General features: G+C 38.6%; 57 non-coding genes across 57 annotated transcripts; all 57 read left to right on the plus strand.

The window, feature by feature from the left end:
* The first annotated feature begins 56 nt into the window (after window positions 1-56).
* On the plus strand, window positions 57-128 carry trnac-gca (transfer RNA cysteine (anticodon GCA)). The gene has a single exon. It is a non-coding gene; the product is annotated as a tRNA-Cys (tRNA).
* A 262-nt stretch (window positions 129-390) lies between these two features.
* On the plus strand, window positions 391-462 carry trnac-gca (transfer RNA cysteine (anticodon GCA)). The gene has a single exon. It is a non-coding gene; the product is annotated as a tRNA-Cys (tRNA).
* Window positions 463-720: 258 nt separating this feature from the next.
* On the plus strand, window positions 721-792 carry trnac-gca (transfer RNA cysteine (anticodon GCA)). The gene has a single exon. It is a non-coding gene; the product is annotated as a tRNA-Cys (tRNA).
* A 262-nt stretch (window positions 793-1,054) lies between these two features.
* On the plus strand, window positions 1,055-1,126 carry trnac-gca (transfer RNA cysteine (anticodon GCA)). The gene has a single exon. It is a non-coding gene; the product is annotated as a tRNA-Cys (tRNA).
* Window positions 1,127-1,385: 259 nt separating this feature from the next.
* trnac-gca (transfer RNA cysteine (anticodon GCA)) lies at window positions 1,386-1,457 on the plus strand. Its single transcript has one exon. It is a non-coding gene; the product is annotated as a tRNA-Cys (tRNA).
* Window positions 1,458-1,715: 258 nt separating this feature from the next.
* On the plus strand, window positions 1,716-1,787 carry trnac-gca (transfer RNA cysteine (anticodon GCA)). The gene has a single exon. It is a non-coding gene; the product is annotated as a tRNA-Cys (tRNA).
* A 262-nt stretch (window positions 1,788-2,049) lies between these two features.
* Window positions 2,050-2,121, plus strand: trnac-gca (transfer RNA cysteine (anticodon GCA)). The gene has a single exon. It is a non-coding gene; the product is annotated as a tRNA-Cys (tRNA).
* A 259-nt stretch (window positions 2,122-2,380) lies between these two features.
* Window positions 2,381-2,452, plus strand: trnac-gca (transfer RNA cysteine (anticodon GCA)). Its single transcript has one exon. It is a non-coding gene; the product is annotated as a tRNA-Cys (tRNA).
* A 262-nt stretch (window positions 2,453-2,714) lies between these two features.
* trnac-gca (transfer RNA cysteine (anticodon GCA)) lies at window positions 2,715-2,786 on the plus strand. The gene has a single exon. It is a non-coding gene; the product is annotated as a tRNA-Cys (tRNA).
* A 258-nt stretch (window positions 2,787-3,044) lies between these two features.
* trnac-gca (transfer RNA cysteine (anticodon GCA)) lies at window positions 3,045-3,116 on the plus strand. Its single transcript has one exon. It is a non-coding gene; the product is annotated as a tRNA-Cys (tRNA).
* A 262-nt stretch (window positions 3,117-3,378) lies between these two features.
* Window positions 3,379-3,450, plus strand: trnaw-cca (transfer RNA tryptophan (anticodon CCA)). Its single transcript has one exon. It is a non-coding gene; the product is annotated as a tRNA-Trp (tRNA).
* A 259-nt stretch (window positions 3,451-3,709) lies between these two features.
* trnac-gca (transfer RNA cysteine (anticodon GCA)) lies at window positions 3,710-3,781 on the plus strand. Its single transcript has one exon. It is a non-coding gene; the product is annotated as a tRNA-Cys (tRNA).
* Window positions 3,782-4,040: 259 nt separating this feature from the next.
* On the plus strand, window positions 4,041-4,112 carry trnac-gca (transfer RNA cysteine (anticodon GCA)). The gene has a single exon. It is a non-coding gene; the product is annotated as a tRNA-Cys (tRNA).
* Window positions 4,113-4,374: 262 nt separating this feature from the next.
* trnac-gca (transfer RNA cysteine (anticodon GCA)) lies at window positions 4,375-4,446 on the plus strand. The gene has a single exon. It is a non-coding gene; the product is annotated as a tRNA-Cys (tRNA).
* Window positions 4,447-4,704: 258 nt separating this feature from the next.
* trnac-gca (transfer RNA cysteine (anticodon GCA)) lies at window positions 4,705-4,776 on the plus strand. Its single transcript has one exon. It is a non-coding gene; the product is annotated as a tRNA-Cys (tRNA).
* A 262-nt stretch (window positions 4,777-5,038) lies between these two features.
* Window positions 5,039-5,110, plus strand: trnac-gca (transfer RNA cysteine (anticodon GCA)). Its single transcript has one exon. It is a non-coding gene; the product is annotated as a tRNA-Cys (tRNA).
* A 259-nt stretch (window positions 5,111-5,369) lies between these two features.
* On the plus strand, window positions 5,370-5,441 carry trnac-gca (transfer RNA cysteine (anticodon GCA)). The gene has a single exon. It is a non-coding gene; the product is annotated as a tRNA-Cys (tRNA).
* A 262-nt stretch (window positions 5,442-5,703) lies between these two features.
* On the plus strand, window positions 5,704-5,775 carry trnac-gca (transfer RNA cysteine (anticodon GCA)). The gene has a single exon. It is a non-coding gene; the product is annotated as a tRNA-Cys (tRNA).
* A 259-nt stretch (window positions 5,776-6,034) lies between these two features.
* trnac-gca (transfer RNA cysteine (anticodon GCA)) lies at window positions 6,035-6,106 on the plus strand. Its single transcript has one exon. It is a non-coding gene; the product is annotated as a tRNA-Cys (tRNA).
* A 262-nt stretch (window positions 6,107-6,368) lies between these two features.
* Window positions 6,369-6,440, plus strand: trnac-gca (transfer RNA cysteine (anticodon GCA)). The gene has a single exon. It is a non-coding gene; the product is annotated as a tRNA-Cys (tRNA).
* Window positions 6,441-6,698: 258 nt separating this feature from the next.
* Window positions 6,699-6,770, plus strand: trnac-gca (transfer RNA cysteine (anticodon GCA)). Its single transcript has one exon. It is a non-coding gene; the product is annotated as a tRNA-Cys (tRNA).
* Window positions 6,771-7,032: 262 nt separating this feature from the next.
* trnac-gca (transfer RNA cysteine (anticodon GCA)) lies at window positions 7,033-7,104 on the plus strand. The gene has a single exon. It is a non-coding gene; the product is annotated as a tRNA-Cys (tRNA).
* A 259-nt stretch (window positions 7,105-7,363) lies between these two features.
* On the plus strand, window positions 7,364-7,435 carry trnac-gca (transfer RNA cysteine (anticodon GCA)). Its single transcript has one exon. It is a non-coding gene; the product is annotated as a tRNA-Cys (tRNA).
* Window positions 7,436-7,693: 258 nt separating this feature from the next.
* On the plus strand, window positions 7,694-7,765 carry trnac-gca (transfer RNA cysteine (anticodon GCA)). Its single transcript has one exon. It is a non-coding gene; the product is annotated as a tRNA-Cys (tRNA).
* Window positions 7,766-8,027: 262 nt separating this feature from the next.
* Window positions 8,028-8,099, plus strand: trnac-gca (transfer RNA cysteine (anticodon GCA)). Its single transcript has one exon. It is a non-coding gene; the product is annotated as a tRNA-Cys (tRNA).
* A 259-nt stretch (window positions 8,100-8,358) lies between these two features.
* Window positions 8,359-8,430, plus strand: trnac-gca (transfer RNA cysteine (anticodon GCA)). Its single transcript has one exon. It is a non-coding gene; the product is annotated as a tRNA-Cys (tRNA).
* Window positions 8,431-8,692: 262 nt separating this feature from the next.
* Window positions 8,693-8,764, plus strand: trnac-gca (transfer RNA cysteine (anticodon GCA)). The gene has a single exon. It is a non-coding gene; the product is annotated as a tRNA-Cys (tRNA).
* A 259-nt stretch (window positions 8,765-9,023) lies between these two features.
* On the plus strand, window positions 9,024-9,095 carry trnac-gca (transfer RNA cysteine (anticodon GCA)). The gene has a single exon. It is a non-coding gene; the product is annotated as a tRNA-Cys (tRNA).
* A 262-nt stretch (window positions 9,096-9,357) lies between these two features.
* On the plus strand, window positions 9,358-9,429 carry trnac-gca (transfer RNA cysteine (anticodon GCA)). The gene has a single exon. It is a non-coding gene; the product is annotated as a tRNA-Cys (tRNA).
* A 258-nt stretch (window positions 9,430-9,687) lies between these two features.
* On the plus strand, window positions 9,688-9,759 carry trnac-gca (transfer RNA cysteine (anticodon GCA)). Its single transcript has one exon. It is a non-coding gene; the product is annotated as a tRNA-Cys (tRNA).
* Window positions 9,760-10,021: 262 nt separating this feature from the next.
* On the plus strand, window positions 10,022-10,093 carry trnac-gca (transfer RNA cysteine (anticodon GCA)). The gene has a single exon. It is a non-coding gene; the product is annotated as a tRNA-Cys (tRNA).
* Window positions 10,094-10,352: 259 nt separating this feature from the next.
* Window positions 10,353-10,424, plus strand: trnac-gca (transfer RNA cysteine (anticodon GCA)). Its single transcript has one exon. It is a non-coding gene; the product is annotated as a tRNA-Cys (tRNA).
* Window positions 10,425-10,683: 259 nt separating this feature from the next.
* On the plus strand, window positions 10,684-10,755 carry trnac-gca (transfer RNA cysteine (anticodon GCA)). The gene has a single exon. It is a non-coding gene; the product is annotated as a tRNA-Cys (tRNA).
* Window positions 10,756-11,017: 262 nt separating this feature from the next.
* On the plus strand, window positions 11,018-11,089 carry trnac-gca (transfer RNA cysteine (anticodon GCA)). The gene has a single exon. It is a non-coding gene; the product is annotated as a tRNA-Cys (tRNA).
* Window positions 11,090-11,347: 258 nt separating this feature from the next.
* trnac-gca (transfer RNA cysteine (anticodon GCA)) lies at window positions 11,348-11,419 on the plus strand. The gene has a single exon. It is a non-coding gene; the product is annotated as a tRNA-Cys (tRNA).
* A 259-nt stretch (window positions 11,420-11,678) lies between these two features.
* Window positions 11,679-11,750, plus strand: trnac-gca (transfer RNA cysteine (anticodon GCA)). The gene has a single exon. It is a non-coding gene; the product is annotated as a tRNA-Cys (tRNA).
* Window positions 11,751-12,012: 262 nt separating this feature from the next.
* Window positions 12,013-12,084, plus strand: trnac-gca (transfer RNA cysteine (anticodon GCA)). Its single transcript has one exon. It is a non-coding gene; the product is annotated as a tRNA-Cys (tRNA).
* Window positions 12,085-12,343: 259 nt separating this feature from the next.
* trnac-gca (transfer RNA cysteine (anticodon GCA)) lies at window positions 12,344-12,415 on the plus strand. Its single transcript has one exon. It is a non-coding gene; the product is annotated as a tRNA-Cys (tRNA).
* A 262-nt stretch (window positions 12,416-12,677) lies between these two features.
* On the plus strand, window positions 12,678-12,749 carry trnac-gca (transfer RNA cysteine (anticodon GCA)). Its single transcript has one exon. It is a non-coding gene; the product is annotated as a tRNA-Cys (tRNA).
* Window positions 12,750-13,007: 258 nt separating this feature from the next.
* trnac-gca (transfer RNA cysteine (anticodon GCA)) lies at window positions 13,008-13,079 on the plus strand. Its single transcript has one exon. It is a non-coding gene; the product is annotated as a tRNA-Cys (tRNA).
* Window positions 13,080-13,341: 262 nt separating this feature from the next.
* Window positions 13,342-13,413, plus strand: trnac-gca (transfer RNA cysteine (anticodon GCA)). Its single transcript has one exon. It is a non-coding gene; the product is annotated as a tRNA-Cys (tRNA).
* A 259-nt stretch (window positions 13,414-13,672) lies between these two features.
* trnac-gca (transfer RNA cysteine (anticodon GCA)) lies at window positions 13,673-13,744 on the plus strand. Its single transcript has one exon. It is a non-coding gene; the product is annotated as a tRNA-Cys (tRNA).
* Window positions 13,745-14,006: 262 nt separating this feature from the next.
* trnac-gca (transfer RNA cysteine (anticodon GCA)) lies at window positions 14,007-14,078 on the plus strand. Its single transcript has one exon. It is a non-coding gene; the product is annotated as a tRNA-Cys (tRNA).
* A 259-nt stretch (window positions 14,079-14,337) lies between these two features.
* trnac-gca (transfer RNA cysteine (anticodon GCA)) lies at window positions 14,338-14,409 on the plus strand. The gene has a single exon. It is a non-coding gene; the product is annotated as a tRNA-Cys (tRNA).
* A 262-nt stretch (window positions 14,410-14,671) lies between these two features.
* trnac-gca (transfer RNA cysteine (anticodon GCA)) lies at window positions 14,672-14,743 on the plus strand. The gene has a single exon. It is a non-coding gene; the product is annotated as a tRNA-Cys (tRNA).
* Window positions 14,744-15,001: 258 nt separating this feature from the next.
* Window positions 15,002-15,073, plus strand: trnac-gca (transfer RNA cysteine (anticodon GCA)). The gene has a single exon. It is a non-coding gene; the product is annotated as a tRNA-Cys (tRNA).
* A 262-nt stretch (window positions 15,074-15,335) lies between these two features.
* On the plus strand, window positions 15,336-15,407 carry trnac-gca (transfer RNA cysteine (anticodon GCA)). Its single transcript has one exon. It is a non-coding gene; the product is annotated as a tRNA-Cys (tRNA).
* A 258-nt stretch (window positions 15,408-15,665) lies between these two features.
* Window positions 15,666-15,737, plus strand: trnac-gca (transfer RNA cysteine (anticodon GCA)). Its single transcript has one exon. It is a non-coding gene; the product is annotated as a tRNA-Cys (tRNA).
* A 262-nt stretch (window positions 15,738-15,999) lies between these two features.
* Window positions 16,000-16,071, plus strand: trnac-gca (transfer RNA cysteine (anticodon GCA)). The gene has a single exon. It is a non-coding gene; the product is annotated as a tRNA-Cys (tRNA).
* Window positions 16,072-16,330: 259 nt separating this feature from the next.
* On the plus strand, window positions 16,331-16,402 carry trnac-gca (transfer RNA cysteine (anticodon GCA)). The gene has a single exon. It is a non-coding gene; the product is annotated as a tRNA-Cys (tRNA).
* Window positions 16,403-16,660: 258 nt separating this feature from the next.
* On the plus strand, window positions 16,661-16,732 carry trnac-gca (transfer RNA cysteine (anticodon GCA)). Its single transcript has one exon. It is a non-coding gene; the product is annotated as a tRNA-Cys (tRNA).
* Window positions 16,733-16,994: 262 nt separating this feature from the next.
* On the plus strand, window positions 16,995-17,066 carry trnac-gca (transfer RNA cysteine (anticodon GCA)). The gene has a single exon. It is a non-coding gene; the product is annotated as a tRNA-Cys (tRNA).
* Window positions 17,067-17,324: 258 nt separating this feature from the next.
* trnac-gca (transfer RNA cysteine (anticodon GCA)) lies at window positions 17,325-17,396 on the plus strand. The gene has a single exon. It is a non-coding gene; the product is annotated as a tRNA-Cys (tRNA).
* Window positions 17,397-17,658: 262 nt separating this feature from the next.
* On the plus strand, window positions 17,659-17,730 carry trnac-gca (transfer RNA cysteine (anticodon GCA)). Its single transcript has one exon. It is a non-coding gene; the product is annotated as a tRNA-Cys (tRNA).
* A 258-nt stretch (window positions 17,731-17,988) lies between these two features.
* trnac-gca (transfer RNA cysteine (anticodon GCA)) lies at window positions 17,989-18,060 on the plus strand. Its single transcript has one exon. It is a non-coding gene; the product is annotated as a tRNA-Cys (tRNA).
* Window positions 18,061-18,322: 262 nt separating this feature from the next.
* Window positions 18,323-18,394, plus strand: trnac-gca (transfer RNA cysteine (anticodon GCA)). The gene has a single exon. It is a non-coding gene; the product is annotated as a tRNA-Cys (tRNA).
* A 262-nt stretch (window positions 18,395-18,656) lies between these two features.
* Window positions 18,657-18,728, plus strand: trnac-gca (transfer RNA cysteine (anticodon GCA)). Its single transcript has one exon. It is a non-coding gene; the product is annotated as a tRNA-Cys (tRNA).
* The last annotated feature ends 226 nt before the right edge of the window (window positions 18,729-18,954 follow it).

The following is an 18,954-nucleotide window of genomic DNA, read 5'->3' on the forward strand; positions in this document are numbered from 1 at the left end:
ATCCAATTATATGAAGAGAGATGCACACTGAACATGTGGAGCATCTCATCAGATGTGGGGGTATAGCTCAGTGGTAGAGCATTTGACTGCAGATCAAGAGGTCCCCAGTTCAAATCTGGGTGCCCCCTCTTTAAGCATATTCAAAATGATCACTATTTTATACTGGCAACAATTGTTGAATAAACTACAAGCCAATAGCAATGCAACTAAGGGCTTATTTTAGTTTGTTAAAATTACTTTACTTTTAACGATTTAATTTAAAAAGTTACTTAGGAAATGCCAACTCGTCTGTAGAGGACACAGTAATGAATCCCCCTGAATGACGATCCAAACAATCCAATTATATGAAAAGAGATGCACACTGAACATGTGGAGCATTTCATCAGATGTGGGGGTATAGCTCAGTGGTAGAGCATTTGACTGCAGATCAAGAGGTCCCCAGTTCAAATCTGGGTGCCCCCTCTTTAAGCAAATTCAAAATGATCACTATTTCATACTGGCAACAATTGTTGAATAAACTACAACCCCATAGCAATGCAACTAAGGGCTTATTTTAGTTTGTTAAAATTACTATACTTTTAACTGTTTAATTTAATCATTTTCTTAGAAAATGCCAACTCCTCTGTAGAGGACACAGAAATGAATCACCCTGAATGACGATCCAGACGATATATATGAAACGAGATGCACTCTCAACAATTGGAGAAGTTCATCAGATTAGGGGGTATAGCTCAGTGGTAGAGCATTTGACTGCAGATCAAGAGGTCCCCAGTTCAAATCTGGGTGCCCCCTCTTTAAACAGATTCGAAATGATCACCATTTCAAACTGTTAGCAAATATTGCAAACACTACAACCCCATAGCAATCCAACTAAGGGCTTGGTTTAGTTTGTTGAAGTTACTTTACTTTTAACGGTTTAATTTAAAAAGTTACTTAAGAAATGCCAACTCGTCTGTAGAGGACAAAGTAATGAATCCCCCTGAATGACGATCCAAACAATCCAATTATATGAAAAGAGATGCACACTGAACATGTGGAGCATCTCATCAGATGTGGGGGTATAGCTCAGTGGTAGAGCATTTGACTGCAGATCAAGAGGTCCCCAGTTCAAATCTGGGTGCCCCCTCTTTAAACAAATTCGAAATGATCACCATTTCAAACTGTCAGCAAATATTGCAAACAATACAACCCCATAGCAATCCAACTAAGGGCTTGGTTTAGTTTGTTGAAGTTACTATACTTTTAACGGTTTAATTTAATCATTTTCTTAGAAAATGCCAACTCCTCTGTTGAGGACACAGTAATGAATCCCCCTGAAATGACGATCCAGACAATATATATGAAACGAGATGCACACTCAACAATTGGAGCATCTCATCAGATGTGGGGGTATAGCTCAGTGGTAGAGCATTTGACTGCAGATCAAGAGGTCCCCAGTTCAAATCTGGGTGCCCCCTCTTTAAGCAAATTCAAAATGATCACTATTTCATACTGGCAACAATTGTTGAATAAACTACAACCCCATAGCAATGCAACTAAGGGCTTATTTTAGTTTGTTAAAATTACTATACTTTTAACTGTTTAATTTAATCATTTTCTTAGAAAATGCCAACTCCTCTGTAGAGGACACAGAAATGAATCACCCTGAATGACGATCCAGACGATATATATGAAACGAGATGCACTCTCAACAATTGGAGAAGTTCATCAGATTAGGGGGTATAGCTCAGTGGTAGAGCATTTGACTGCAGATCAAGAGGTCCCCAGTTCAAATCTGGGTGCCCCCTCTTTAAACAGATTCGAAATGTTAACCATTTCAAACTGTTAGCAAATATTGCAAACACTACAACCCCATAGCAATCCAACTAAGGGCTTGGTTTAGTTTGTTGAAGTTACTTTACTTTTAACGGTTTAATTTAAAAAGTTACTTAAGAAATGCCAACTCGTCTGTAGAGGACACAGTAATAAATCCCCCTGAATGACGATCCAAACAATCCAATTATATGAAAAGAGATGCACACTGAACATGTGGAGCATCTCATCAGATGTGGGGGTATAGCTCAGTGGTAGAGCATTTGACTGCAGATCAAGAGGTCCCCAGTTCAAATCTGGGTGCCCCCTCTTTAAACATATTCGAAATGATCACCATTTCAAACTGTTAGCAAATATTGCAAACACTACAACCCCAAAGCAATCCAACTAAGGGCTTGGTTTAGTTTGTTGAAGTTACTATACTATTAACGGTTTAATTTAATCATTTTCTTAGAAAATTCCAACTCCTCTGTAGAGGACACAGTAATGAATCCCCCTGAAATGACGATCCAGCCAATATATATGAAACGAGATGCACACTCAACAATTGGAGCATCTCATCAGATGTGGGGGTATAGCTCAGTGGTAGAGCATTTGACTGCAGATCAAGAGGTCCCCAGTTCAAATCTGGGTGCCCCCTCTTTAAACAAATTCAAAATGATCACCATTTCACGCTGGCAACATTTGTTGAATAAACTACAAGCCAATAGCAATGCAACTAAGGGCTTATTTAAGTTTGTTAAAATTACTATACTTTTAACTGTTTAATTTAATCATTTACTTAAAAAATGCTACCTCGTCTGTAGAGGACACAGTAATGAATCCCCCTGAATGACGATCCAGACAATCCAATTATATGAAAAGAGATGCACACTGAACATGTGGAGCATCTCATCAGATGTGGGGGTATAGCTCAGTGGTAGAGCATTTGACTGCAGATCAAGAGGTCCCCAGTTCAAATCTGGGTGCCCCCTCTTTAAGCAAATTCAAAATGATCACTATTTCATACTGGCAACAATTGTTGAATAAACTACAACCCCATAGCAATGCAACTAAGGGCTTATTTTAGTTTGTTAAAATTACTATACTTTTAACTGTTTAATTTAATCATTTTCTTAGAAAATGCCAACTCCTCTGTAGAGGACACAGAAATGAATCACCCTGAATGACGATCCAGACGATATATATGAAACGAGATGCACTCTCAACAATTGGAGAAGTTCATCAGATTAGGGGGTATAGCTCAGTGGTAGAGCATTTGACTGCAGATCAAGAGGTCCCCAGTTCAAATCTGGGTGCCCCCTCTTTAAACAGATTCGAAATGATCACCATTTCAAACTGTTAGCAAATATTGCAAACACTACAACCCCATAGCAATCCAACTAAGGGCTTGGTTTAGTTTGTTGAAGTTACTTTACTTTTAACGGTTTAATTTAAAAAGTTACTTAAGAAATGCCAACTCGTCTGTAGAGGACAAAGTAATGAATCCCCCTGAATGACGATCCAAACAATCCAATTATATGAAAAGAAATGCACACTGAACATGTGGAGCATCTCATCAGATGTGGGGGTATAGCTCAGTGGTAGAGCATTTGACTCCAGATCAAGAGGTCCCCAGTTCAAATCTGGGTGCCCCCTCTTTAAACAAATTCGAAATGATCACCATTTCAAACCGTCAGCAAATATTGCAAACAATACAACCCCATAGAAATCCAACTAAGGGCTTGGTTTAGTTTGTTGAAGTTACTATACTTTTAACGGTTTAATTTAATCATTTTCTTAGAAAATGCCAACTCCTCTGTAGAGGACACAGTTATGAATGCCCCTGAAATGACGATCCAGACAATATATATGAAACGAGATGCACACTCAACAATTGGAGCATCTCATCAGATGTGGGGGTATAGCTCAGTGGTAGAGCATTTGACTGCAGATCAAGAGGTCCCCAGTTCAAATCTGGGTGCCCCCTCTTTAAGCAAATTCAAAATGATCACCATTTCAAACTGTTAGCAAATATTGCAAACACTACAACCCCAAAGCAATCCAACTAAGGGCTTGGTTTAGTTTGTTGAAGTTACTATACTATTAACGGTTTAATTTAATCATTTTCTTAGAAAATTCCAACTCCTCTGTAGAGGACACAGTAATGAATCCCCCTGAAATGACGATCCAGCCAATATATATGAAACGAGATGCACACTCAACAATTGGAGCATCTCATCAGATGTGGGGGTATAGCTCAGTGGTAGAGCATTTGACTGCAGATCAAGAGGTCCCCAGTTCAAATCTGGGTGCCCCCTCTTTAAACAAATTCAAAATGATCACCATTTCACGCTGGCAACATTTGTTGAATAAACTACAAGCCAATAGCAATGCAACTAAGGGCTTATTTAAGTTTGTTAAAATTACTATACTTTTAACTGTTTAATTTAATCATTTACTTAAAAAATGCTACCTCGTCTGTAGAGGACACAGTAATGAATCCCCCTGAATGACGATCCAGACAATCCAATTATATGAAAAGAGATGCACACTGAACATGTGGAGCATCTCATCAGATGTGGGGGTATAGCTCAGTGGTAGAGCATTTGACTGCAGATCAAGAGGTCCCCAGTTCAAATCTGGGTGCCCCCTCTTTAAGCAAATTCAAAATGATCACTATTTCATACTGGCAACAATTGTTGAATAAACTACAACCCCATAGCAATGCAACTAAGGGCTTATTTTAGTTTGTTAAAATTACTATACTTTTAACTGTTTAATTTAATCATTTTCTTAGAAAATGCCAACTCCTCTGTAGAGGACACAGAAATGAATCACCCTGAATGACGATCCAGACGATATATATGAAACGAGATGCACTCTCAACAATTGGAGAAGTTCATCAGATTAGGGGGTATAGCTCAGTGGTAGAGCATTTGACTGCAGATCAAGAGGTCCCCAGTTCAAATCTGGGTGCCCCCTCTTTAAACAGATTCGAAATGATCACCATTTCAAACTGTTAGCAAATATTGCAAACACTACAACCCCATAGCAATCCAACTAAGGGCTTGGTTTAGTTTGTTGAAGTTACTTTACTTTTAACGGTTTAATTTAAAAAGTTACTTAAGAAATGCCAACTCGTCTGTAGAGGACAAAGTAATGAATCCCCCTGAATGACGATCCAAACAATCCAATTATATGAAAAGAGATGCACACTGAACATGTGGAGCATCTCATCAGATGTGGGGGTATAGCTCAGTGGTAGAGCATTTGACTGCAGATCAAGAGGTCCCCAGTTCAAATCTGGGTGCCCCCTCTTTAAACAAATTCGAAATGATCACCATTTCAAACTGTCAGCAAATATTGCAAACAATACAACCCCATAGCAATCCAACTAAGGGCTTGGTTTAGTTTGTTGAAGTTACTATACTTTTAACGGTTTAATTTAATCATTTTCTTAGAAAATGCCAACTCCTCTGTAGAGGACACAGTAATGAATCCCCCTGAAATGACGATCCAGACAATATATATGAAACGAGATGCACACTCAACAATTGGAGCATCTCATCAGATGTGGGGGTATAGCTCAGTGGTAGAGCATTTGACTGCAGATCAAGAGGTCCCCAGTTCAAATCTGGGTGCCCCCTCTTTAAACAGCTTCGAAATGATCACCATTTCAAACTGTTAGCAAATATTGCAAACACTACAACCCCAAAGCAATCCAACTAAGGGCTTGGTTTAGTTTGTTGAAGTTACTATACTTTTAACGGTTTAATTTAATCATTTTCTTAGAAAATGCCAACTCGTCTGTAGAGGACACAGTAATAAATCCCCCTGAATGACGATCCAAACAATCCAATTATATGAAAAGAGATGCACACTGAACATGTGGAGCATCTCATCAGATGTGGGGGTATAGCTCAGTGGTAGAGCATTTGACTGCAGATCAAGAGGTCCCCAGTTCAAATCTGGGTGCCCCCTCTTTAAACATATTCGAAATGATCACCATTTCAAACTGTTAGCAAATATTGCAAACACTACAACCCCAAAGCAATCCAACTAAGGGCTTGGTTTAGTTTGTTGAAGTTACTATACTATTAACGGTTTAATTTAATCATTTTCTTAGAAAATTCCAACTCCTCTGTAGAGGACACAGTAATGAATCCCCCTGAAATGACGATCCAGACAATATATATGAAACGAGATGCACCCTCAACAATTGGAGCATCTCATCAGATGTGGGGGTATAGCTCAGTGGTAGAGCATTTGACTGCAGATCAAGAGCTCCCCAGTTCAAATCTGGGTGCCCCCTCTTTAAACAATTTCAAAATGATCACCATTTCACGCTGGCAACATTTGTTGAATAAACTACAAGCCAATAGCAATGCAACTAAGGGCTTAACTAAGTTTGTTAAAATTACTATACTTTTAACTGTTTAATTTAATCATTTACTTAAAAAATGCTACCTCGTCTGTAGAGGACACAGTAATGAATCCCCCTGAATGACGATCCAGACAATCCAATTATATGAAAAGAGATGCACACTGAACATGTGGAGCATCTCATCAGATGTGGGGGTATAGCTCAGTGGTAGAGCATTTGACTGCAGATCAAGAGGTCCCCAGTTCAAATCTGGGTGCCCCCTCTTTAAGCAAATTCAAAATGATCACTATTTCATACTGGCAACAATTGTTGAATAAACTACAACCCCATAGCAATGCAACTAAGGGCTTATTTTAGTTTGTTAAAATTACTATACTTTTAACTGTTTAATTTAATCATTTTCTTAGAAAATGCCAACTCCTCTGTAGAGGACACAGAAATGAATCACCCTGAATGACGATCCAGACGATATATATGAAACGAGATGCACTCTCAACAATTGGAGAAGTTCATCAGATTAGGGGGTATAGCTCAGTGGTAGAGCATTTGACTGCAGATCAAGAGGTCCCCAGTTCAAATCTGGGTGCCCCCTCTTTAAACAGATTCGAAATGATCACCATTTCAAACTGTTAGCAAATATTGCAAACACTACAACCCCATAGCAATCCAACTAAGGGCTTGGTTTAGTTTGTTGAAGTTACTTTACTTTTAACGGTTTAATTTAAAAAGTTACTCAAGAAATGCCAACTCGTCTGTAGAGGACAAAGTAATGAATCCCCCTGAATGACGATCCAAACAATCCAATTATATGAAAAGAGATGCACACTGAACATGTGGAGCATCTCATCAGATGTGGGGGTATAGCTCAGTGGTAGAGCATTTGACTGCAGATCAAGAGGTCCCCAGTTCAAATCTGGGTGCCCCCTCTTTAAACAAATTCGAAATGATCACCATTTCAAACTGTCAGCAAATATTGCAAACAATACAACCCCATAGCAATCCAACTAAGGGCTTGGTTTAGTTTGTTGAAGTTACTATACTTTTAACGGTTTAATTTAATCATTTTCTTAGAAAATGCCAACTCCTCTGTAGAGGACACAGTAATGAATCCCCCTGAAATGACGATCCAGACAATATATATGAAACGAGATGCACACTCAACAATTGGAGCATCTCATCAGATGTGGGGGTATAGCTCAGTGGTAGAGCATTTGACTGCAGATCAAGAGGTCCCCAGTTCAAATCTGGGTGCCCCCTCTTTAAGCAAATTCAAAATGATCACTATTTCATACTGGCAACAATTGTTGAATAAACTACAACCCCATAGCAATGCAACTAAGGGCTTATTTTAGTTTGTTAAAATTACTATACTTTTAACTGTTTAATTTAATCATTTTCTTAGAAAATGCCAACTCCTCTGTAGAGGACACAGAAATGAATCACCCTGAATGACGATCCAGACGATATATATGAAACGAGATGCACTCTCAACAATTGGAGAAGTTCATCAGATTAGGGGGTATAGCTCAGTGGTAGAGCATTTGACTGCAGATCAAGAGGTCCCCAGTTCAAATCTGGGTGCCCCCTCTTTAAACAGATTCGAAATGATCACCATTTCAAACTGTTAGCAAATATTGCAAACACTACAACCCCATAGCAATCCAACTAAGGGCTTGGTTTAGTTTGTTGAAGTTACTTTACTTTTAACGGTTTAATTTAAAAAGTTACTTAAGAAATGCCAACTCGTCTGTAGAGGACAAAGTAATGAATCCCCCTGAATGACGATCCAAACAATCCAATTATATGAAAAGAGATGCACACTGAACATGTGGAGCATCTCATCAGATGTGGGGGTATAGCTCAGTGGTAGAGCATTTGACTGCAGATCAAGAGGTCCCCAGTTCAAATCTGGGTGCCCCCTCTTTAAACAAATTCGAAATGATCACCATTTCAAACTGTCAGCAAATATTGCAAACAATACAACCCCATAGCAATCCAACTAAGGGCTTGGTTTAGTTTGTTGAAGTTACTATACTTTTAACGGTTTAATTTAATCATTTTCTTAGAAAATGCCAACTCCTCTGTAGAGGACACAGTAATGAATCCCCCTGAAATGACGATCCAGACAATATATATGAAACGAGATGCACACTCAACAATTGGAGCATCTCATCAGATGTGGGGGTATAGCTCAGTGGTAGAGCATTTGACTGCAGATCAAGAGGTCCCCAGTTCAAATCTGGGTGCCCCCTCTTTAAACAGCTTCGAAATGATCACCATTTCAAACTGTTAGCAAATATTGCAAACACTACAACCCCAAAGCAATCCAACTAAGGGCTTGGTTTAGTTTGTTGAAGTTACTATACTTTTAACGGTTTAATTTAATCATTTTCTTAGAAAATGCCAACTCGTCTGTAGAGGACACAGTAATAAATCCCCCTGAATGACGATCCAAACAATCCAATTATATGAAAAGAGATGCACACTGAACATGTGGAGCATCTCATCAGATGTGGGGGTATAGCTCAGTGGTAGAGCATTTGACTGCAGATCAAGAGGTCCCCAGTTCAAATCTGGGTGCCCCCTCTTTAAACATATTCGAAATGATCACCATTTCAAACTGTTAGCAAATATTGCAAACACTACAACCCCAAAGCAATCCAACTAAGGGCTTGGTTTAGTTTGTTGAAGTTACTATACTATTAACGGTTTAATTTAATCATTTTCTTAGAAAATTCCAACTCCTCTGTAGAGGACACAGTAATGAATCCCCCTGAAATGACGATCCAGACAATATATATGAAACGAGATGCACATTCAACAATTGGAGCATCTCATCAGATGTGGGGGTATAGCTCAGTGGTAGAGCATTTGACTGCAGATCAAGAGGTCCCCAGTTCAAATCTGGGTGCCCCCTCTTTAAACAAATTCAAAATGATCACCATTTCACGCTGGCAACATTTGTTGAATAAACTACAAGCCAATAGCAATGCAACTAAGGGCTTATTTAAGTTTGTTAAAATTACTATACTTTTAACTGTTTAATTTAATCATTTACTTAAAAAATGCTACCTCGTCTGTAGAGGACACAGTAATGAATCCCCCTGAATGACGATCCAGACAATCCAATTATATGAAAAGAGATGCACACTGAACATGTGGAGCATCTCATTAGATGTGGGGGTATAGCTCAGTGGTAGAGCATTTGACTGCAGATCAAGAGGTCCCCAGTTCAAATCTGGGTGCCCCCTCTTTAAGCAAATTCAAAATGATCACTATTTCATACTGGCAACAATTGTTGAATAAACTACAACCCCATAGCAATGCAACTAAGGGCTTATTTTAGTTTGTTAAAATTACTATACTTTTAACTGTTTAATTTAATCATTTTCTTAGAAAATGCCAACTCCTCTGTAGAGGACACAGAAATGAATCACCCTGAATGACGATCCAGACGATATATATGAAACGAGATGCACTCTCAACAATTGGAGAAGTTCATCAGATTAGGGGGTATAGCTCAGTGGTAGAGCATTTGACTGCAGATCAAGAGGTCCCCAGTTCAAATCTGGGTGCCCCCTCTTTAAACAGATTCGAAATGATCACCATTTCAAACTGTTAGCAAATATTGCAAACACTACAACCCGATAGCAATCCAACTAAGGGCTTGGTTTAGTTTGTTGAAGTTACTTTACTTTTAACGGTTTAATTTAAAAAGTTACTTAAGAAATGCCAACTCGTCTGTAGAGGACAAAGTAATGAATCCCCCTGAATGACGATCCAAACAATCCAATTATATGAAAAGAGATGCACACTGAACATGTGGAGCATCTCATCAGATGTGGGGGTATAGCTCAGTGGTAGAGCATTTGACTGCAGATCAAGAGGTCCCCAGTTCAAATCTGGGTGCCCCCTCTTTAAACAAATTCGAAATGATCACCATTTCAAACTGTCAGCAAATATTGCAAACAATACAACCCCATAGCAATCCAACTAAGGGCTTGGTTTAGTTTGTTGAAGTTACTATACTTTTAACGGTTTAATTTAATCATTTTCTTAGAAAATGCCAACTCCTCTGTAGAGGACACAGTAATGAATCCCCCTGAAATGACGATCCAGACAATATATATGAAACGAGATGCACACTCAACAATTGGAGCATCTCATCAGATGTGGGGGTATAGCTCAGTGGTAGAGCATTTGACTGCAGATCAAGAGGTCCCCAGTTCAAATCTGGGTGCCCCCTCTTTAAACAGCTTCGAAATGATCACCATTTCAAACTGTTAGCAAATATTGCAAACACTACAACCCCAAAGCAATCCAACTAAGGGCTTGGTTTAGTTTGTTGAAGTTACTATACTTTTAACGGTTTAATTTAATCATTTTCTTAGAAAATTCCAACTCCTCTGTAGAGGACACAGTAATGAATCCCCCTGAAATGACGATCCAGACAATATATATGAAACGAGATGCACACTCAACAATTGGAGCATCTCATCAGATGTGGGGGTATAGCTCAGTGGTAGAGCATTTGACTGCAGATCAAGAGGTCCCCAGTTCAAATCTGGGTGCCCCCTCTTTAAACAAATTCAAAATGATCACCATTTCACGCTGGCAACATTTGTTGAATAAACTACAAGCCAATAGCAATGCAACTAAGGGCTTATTTAAGTTTGTTAAAATTACTATACTTTTAACTGTTTAATTTAATCATTTACTTAAAAAATGCTACCTCGTCTGTAGAGGACACAGTAATGAATCCCCCTGAATGACGATCCAGACAATCCAATTATATGAAAAGAGATGCACACTGAACATGTGGAGCATCTCATTAGATGTGGGGGTATAGCTCAGTGGTAGAGCATTTGACTGCAGATCAAGAGGTCCCCAGTTCAAATCTGGGTGCCCCCTCTTTAAGCAAATTCAAAATGATCACTATTTCATACTGGCAACAATTGTTGAATAAACTACAACCCCATAGCAATGCAACTAAGGGCTTATTTTAGTTTGTTAAAATTACTATACTTTTAACTGTTTAATTTAATCATTTTCTTAGAAAATGCCAACTCCTCTGTAGAGGACACAGAAATGAATCACCCTGAATGACGATCCAGACGATATATATGAAACGAGATGCACTCTCAACAATTGGAGAAGTTCATCAGATTAGGGGGTATAGCTCAGTGGTAGAGCATTTGACTGCAGATCAAGAGGTCCCCAGTTCAAATCTGGGTGCCCCCTCTTTAAACAAATTCGAAATGATCACCATTTCAAACTGTCAGCAAATATTGCAAACAATACAACCCCATAGCAATCCAACTAAGGGCTTGGTTTAGTTTGTTGAAGTTACTATACTTTTAACGGTTTAATTTAATCATTTTCTTAGAAAATGCCAACTCCTCTGTAGAGGACACAGTAATGAATCCCCCTGAAATGACGATCCAGACAATATATATGAAACGAGATGCACACTCAACAATTGGAGCATCTCATCAGATGTGGGGGTATAGCTCAGTGGTAGAGCATTTGACTGCAGATCAAGAGGTCCCCAGTTCAAATCTGGGTGCCCCCTCTTTAAACAGCTTCGAAATGATCACCATTTCAAACTGTTAGCAAATATTGCAAACACTACAACCCCAAAGCAATCCAACTAAGGGCTTGGTTTAGTTTGTTGAAGTTACTATACTTTTAACGGTTTAATTTAATCATTTTCTTAGAAAATGCCAACTCGTCTGTAGAGGACACAGTAATAAATCCCCCTGAATGACGATCCAAACAATCCAATTATATGAAAAGAGATGCACACTGAACATGTGGAGCATCTCATCAGATGTGGGGGTATAGCTCAGTGGTAGAGCATTTGACTGCAGATCAAGAGGTCCCCAGTTCAAATCTGGGTGCCCCCTCTTTAAACATATTCGAAATGATCACCATTTCAAACTGTTAGCAAATATTGCAAACACTACAACCCCAAAGCAATCCAACTAAGGGCTTGGTTTAGTTTGTTGAAGTTACTATACTATTAACGGTTTAATTTAATCATTTTCTTAGAAAATTCCAACTCCTCTGTAGAGGACACAGTAATGAATCCCCCTGAAATGACGATCCAGACAATATATATGAAACGAGATGCACACTCAACAATTGGAGCATCTCATCAGATGTGGGGGTATAGCTCAGTGGTAGAGCATTTGACTGCAGATCAAGAGGTCCCCAGTTCAAATCTGGGTGCCCCCTCTTTAAACAAATTCAAAATGATCACCATTTCACGCTGGCAACATTTGTTGAATAAACTACAAGCCAATAGCAATGCAACTAAGGGCTTAACTAAGTTTGTTAAAATTACTATACTTTTAACTGTTTAATTTAATCATTTACTTAAAAAATGCTACCTCGTCTGTAGAGGACACAGTAATGAATCACCCTGAATGACGATCCAGACAATCCAATTATATGAAAAGAGATGCACACTGAACATGTGGAGCATCTCATCAGATGTGGGGGTATAGCTCAGTGGTAGAGCATTTGACTGCAGATCAAGAGGTCCCCAGTTCAAATCTGGGTGCCCCCTCTTTAAGCAAATTCAAAATGATCACTATTTCATACTGGCAACAATTGTTGAATAAACTACAACCCCATAGCAATGCAACTAAGGGCTTATTTTAGTTTGTTAAAATTACTATACTTTTAACTGTTTAATTTAATCATTTTCTTAGAAAATGCCAACTCCTCTGTAGAGGACACAGAAATGAATCACCCTGAATGACGATCCAGACGATATATATGAAACGAGATGCACTCTCAACAATTGGAGAAGTTCATCAGATTAGGGGGTATAGCTCAGTGGTAGAGCATTTGACTGCAGATCAAGAGGTCCCCAGTTCAAATCTGGGTGCCCCCTCTTTAAACAGATTCGAAATGATCACCATTTCAAACTGTTAGCAAATATTGCAAACACTACAACCCCATAGCAATCCAACTAAGGGCTTGGTTTAGTTTGTTGAAGTTACTTTACTTTTAACGGTTTAATTTAAAAAGTTACTTAAGAAATGCCAACTCGTCTGTAGAGGACAAAGTAATGAATCCCCCTGAATGACGATCCAAACAATCCAATTATATGAAAAGAGATGCACACTGAACATGTGGAGCATCTCATCAGATGTGGGGGTATAGCTCAGTGGTAGAGCATTTGACTGCAGATCAAGAGGTCCCCAGTTCAAATCTGGGTGCCCCCTCTTTAAACAAATTCGAAATGATCACCATTTCAAACTGTCAGCAAATATTGCAAACAATACAACCCCATAGCAATCCAACTAAGGGCTTGGTTTAGTTTGTTGAAGTTACTATACTTTTAACGGTTTAATTTAATCATTTTCTTAGAAAATGCCAACTCCTCTGTAGAGGACACAGTAATGAATCCCCCTGAAATGACGATCCAGACAATATATATGAAACGAGATGCACACTCAACAATTGGAGCATCTCATCAGATGTGGGGGTATAGCTCAGTGGTAGAGCATTTGACTGCAGATCAAGAGGTCCCCAGTTCAAATCTGGGTGCCCCCTCTTTAAACAGCTTCGAAATGATCACCATTTCAAACTGTTAGCAAATATTGCAAACACTACAACCCCAAAGCAATCCAACTAAGGGCTTGGTTTAGTTTGTTGAAGTTACTATACTTTTAACGGTTTAATTTAATCATTTTCTTAGAAAATGCCAACTCGTCTGTAGAGGACACAGTAATAAATCCCCCTGAATGACGATCCAAACAATCCAATTATATGAAAAGAGATGCACACTGAACATGTGGAGCATCTCATCAGATGTGGGGGTATAGCTCAGTGGTAGAGCATTTGACTGCAGATCAAGAGGTCCCCAGTTCAAATCTGGGTGCCCCCTCTTTAAACATATTCGAAATGATCACCATTTCAAACTGTTAGCAAATATTGCAAACACTACAACCCCAAAGCAATCCAACTAAGGGCTTGGTTTAGTTTGTTGAAGTTACTATACTATTAACGGTTTAATTTAATCATTTTCTTAGAAAATTCCAACTCCTCTGTAGAGGACACAGTAATGAATCCCCCTGAAATGACGATCCAGAAAATATATATGAAACGAGATGCACACTCAACAATTGGAGCATCTCATCAGATGTGGGGGTATAGCTCAGTGGTAGAGCATTTGACTGCAGATCAAGAGGTCCCCAGTTCAAATCTGGGTGCCCCCTCTTTAAACAAATTCAAAATGATCACCATTTCACGCTGGCAACATTTGTTGAATAAACTACAAGCCAATAGCAATGCAACAAAGGGCTTATTTAAGTTTGTTAAAATTACTATACTTTTATCTGTTTAATTTAATCATTTACTTAAAAAATGCTACCTCGTCTGTAGAGGACACAGTAATGAATCCCCCTGAATGACGATCCAGACAATCCAATTATATGAAAAGAGATGCACACTGAACATGTGGAGCATCTCATCAGATGTGGGGGTATAGCTCAGTGGTAGAGCATTTGACTGCAGATCAAGAGGTCCCCAGTTCAAATCTGGGTGCCCCCTCTTTAAGCAAATTCAAAATGATCACTATTTCATACTGGCAACAATTGTTGAATAAACTACAACCCCATAGCAATGCAACTAAGGGCTTATTTTAGTTTGTTAAAATTACTATACTTTTAACTGTTTAATTTAATCATTTTCTTAGAAAATGCCAACTCCTCTGTAGAGGACACAGAAATGAATCACCCTGAATGACGATCCAGACGATATATATGAAACGAGATGCACTCTCAACAATTGGAGAAGTTCATCAGATTAGGGGGTATAGCTCAGTGGTAGAGCATTTGACTGCAGATCAAGAGGTCCCCAGTTCAAATCTGGGTGCCCCCTCTTTAAACAGATTCGAAATGATCACCATTTCAAACTGTTAGCAAATATTGCAAACACTACAACCCCATAGCAATCCAACTAAGGGCTTGGTTTAGTTTGTTGAAGTTACTTTACTTTTAACGGTTTAATTTAAAAAGTTACTTAAGAAATGCCAACTCGTCTGTAGAGGACAAAGTAATGAATCCCCCTGAATGACGATCCAAACAATCCAATTATATGAAAAGAGATGCACACTGAACATGTGGAGCATCTCATCAGATGTGGGGGTATAGCTCAGTGGTAGAGCATTTGACTGCAGATCAAGAGGTCCCCAGTTCAAATCTGGGTGCCCCCTCTTTAACCAAATTCAAAATGATCACTATTTCATACTGGCAACAATTGTTGAATAAACTACAAGCCAATAGCAATGCAACTAAGGGCTTATTTTAGTTTGTTAAAATTACTATACTTTTAACTGTTTAATTTAATCATTTTCTTAGAAAATGCCAACTCCTCTGTAGAGAACACAGTAATGAATCACCCTGAATGACGATCCAGACGATATATATGAAACGAGATGCACACTCAACAATTGGAGAAGTTCATCAGATTAGGGGGTATAGCTCAGTGGTAGAGCATTTGACTGCAGATCAAGAGGTCCCCAGTTCAAATCTGGGTGCCCCCTCTTTAAACAGATTCGAAATGATCACCATTTCAAACTGTTAGCAAATATTGCAAACACTACAACCCCATAGCAATCCAACTAAGGGCTTGGTTTAGTTTGTTGAAGTTACTTTACTTTTAACGGTTTAATTTAAAAAGTTACTTAAGAAATGCCAACTCGTCTGTAGAGGACAAAGTAATGAATCCCCCTGAATGACGATCCAAACAATCCAATTATATGAAAAGAGATGCACACTGAACATGTGGAGCATCTCATCAGATGTGGGGGTATAGCTCAGTGGTAGAGCATTTGACTGCAGATCAAGAGGTCCCCAGTTCAAATCTGGGTGCCCCCTCTTTAAACAAATTCGAAATGATCACCATTTCAAACTGTCAGCAAATATTGCAAACAATACAACCCCATAGCAATCCAACTAAGGGCTTGGTTTAGTTTGTTGAAGTTACTATACTTTTAACGGTTTAATTTAATCATTTTCTTAGAAAATGCCAACTCCTCTGTAGAGGACACAGTAATGAATCCCCCTGAAATGACGATCCAGACAATATATATGAAACGAGATGCACACTCAACAATTGGAGCATCTCATCAGATGTGGGGGTATAGCTCAGTGGTAGAGCATTTGACTGCAGATCAAGAGGTCCCCAGTTCAAATCTGGGTGCCCCCTGTTTAAGCAAATTCAAAATGATCACTATTTCATACTGGCAACAATTGTTGAATAAACTACAACCCCATAGCAATGCAACTAAGGGCTTATTTTAGTTTGTTAAAATTACTATACTTTTAACTGTTTAATTTAATCATTTTCTTAGAAAATGCCAACTCCTCTGTAGAGGACACAGAAATGAATCACCCTGAATGACGATCCAGACGATATATATGAAACGAGATGCACTCTCAACAATTGGAGAAGTTCATCAGATTAGGGGGTATAGCTCAGTGGTAGAGCATTTGACTGCAGATCAAGAGGTCCCCAGTTCAAATCTGGGTGCCCCCTCTTTAAACAGATTCGAAATGATCACCATTTCAAACTGTTAGCAAATATTGCAAACACTACAACCCCATAGCAATTCAACTAAGGGCTTGGTTTAGTTTGTTGAAGTTACTTTACTTTTAACGGTTTAATTTAAAAAGTTACTTAAGAAATGCCAACTCGTCTGTAGAGGACAAAGTAATGAATCCCCCTGAATGACGATCCAAACAATCCAATTATATGAAAAGAGATGCACACTGAACATGTGGAGCATCTCATCAGATGTGGGGGTATAGCTCAGTGGTAGAGCATTTGACTGCAGATCAAGAGGTCCCCAGTTCAAATCTGGGTGCCCCCTCTTTAAGCATATTCAAAATGATCACTATTTCATACTGGCAACAATTGTTGAATAAACTACAAGCCAATAGCAATGCAACTAAGGGCTTATTTTAGTTTGTTAAAATTACTATACTTTTAACTGTTTAATTTAATCATTTTCTTAGAAAATGCCAACTCCTCTGTAGAGAACACAGTAATGAATCACCCTGAATGACGATCCAGACGATATATATGAAACGAGATGCACCCTCAACAATTGGAGAAGTTCATCAGATTAGGGGGTATAGCTCAGTGGTAGAGCATTTGACTGCAGATCAAGAGGTCCCCAGTTCAAATCTGGGTGCCCCCTCTTTAAACAGATTCAAAATAATCACTATTTCATACTGGCAACATTTGTTGAATAAACTACAAGCCAATAGCAATGCAACTAAGGGCTTATTTAAGTTTGTTAAAATTACTATACTTTTAACTGTTTAATTTAATCATTTACTTAAAAAATGCTACCTCGTCTGTAGAGGACACAGTAATGAATCCCCCTGAATGACGATCCAGACAATCCAATTATATGAAAAGAGATGCACACTGAACATGTGGAGCATCTCATCAGATGTGGGGGTATAGCTCAGTGGTAGAGCATTTGACTGCAGATCAAGAGGTCCCCAGTTCAAATCTGGGTGCCCCCTCTTTAAGCAAATTCAAAATGATCACTATTTCATACTGGCAACAATTGTTGAATAAACTACAAGCCAATAGCAATGCAACTAAGGGCTTATTTTAGTTTGTTAAAATTACTATACTTTTAACTGTTTAATTTAATCATTTTCTTAGAAAATGCCAACTCCTCTGTAGAGGACACAGAAATAAATCACCCTGAATGACGATCCAGACGATATATATGAAACGAGATGCACTCTCAACAATTGGAGAAGTTCATCAGATTAGGGGGTATAGCTCAGTGGTAGAGCATTTGACTGCAGATCAAGAGGTCCCCAGTTCAAATCTGGGTGCCCCCTCTTTAAACAGATTCGAAATAATCACCATTTCCAACTGTTAGCAAATATTGCAAACACTACAACCCCATAGCAATCCTACTAAGGGCTTGGATTAGTTTGTTGAAGTTACTATACTTTTAATGGTTTAATTTCATCATTTTCTTAGAAAATGCCAACTCGTCTGTAGAGGACACAGTAATAAATCCCCCTGAATGACGATCCAAACAATCCAATTATATGAAAAGAGATGCACACTGAACATGTGGAGCATCTCATCAGATGTGGGGGTATAGCTCAGTGGTAGAGCATTTGACTGCAGATCAAGAGGTCCCCAGTTCAAATCTGGGTGCCCCCTCTTTAAACATATTCGAAATGATCACCATTTCAAACTGTTAGCAAATATTGCAAACACTACAACCCCAAAGCAATCCAACTAAGGCCTTGATTTAGTTTGTTGAAGTTACTATACTATTAACGGTTTAATTTAATCATTTTCTTAGAAAATGCCAACTCGTCTGTAGAGGACACAGTAATAAATCCCCCTGAATGACGATCCAAACAATCCAATTATATGAAAAGAGATGCACACTGAACATGTGGAGCATCTCATCAGATGTGGGGGTATAGCTCAGTGGTAGAGCATTTGACTGCAGATCAAGAGGTCCCCAGTTCAAATCTGGGTGCCCCCTCTTTAAGCATATTCAAAATGATCACTATTTCATACTGGCAACAATTGTTGAATAAACTACAAGCCAATAGCAATGCAACTAAGGGCTTATTTTAGTTTGTTAAAATTACTATACTTTTAACTGTTTAATTTAATCATTTTCTTAGAAAATGCCAACTCCTCTGTAGAGAACACAGTAATGAATCACCCTGAATGACGATCCAGACGATATATATGAAACGAGATGC

Source organism: Pungitius pungitius, chromosome 12, assembly GCF_949316345.1.
Source record: "Pungitius pungitius chromosome 12, fPunPun2.1, whole genome shotgun sequence".
Classification (NCBI taxonomy): Eukaryota; Metazoa; Chordata; class Actinopteri; order Perciformes; family Gasterosteidae; genus Pungitius; species Pungitius pungitius.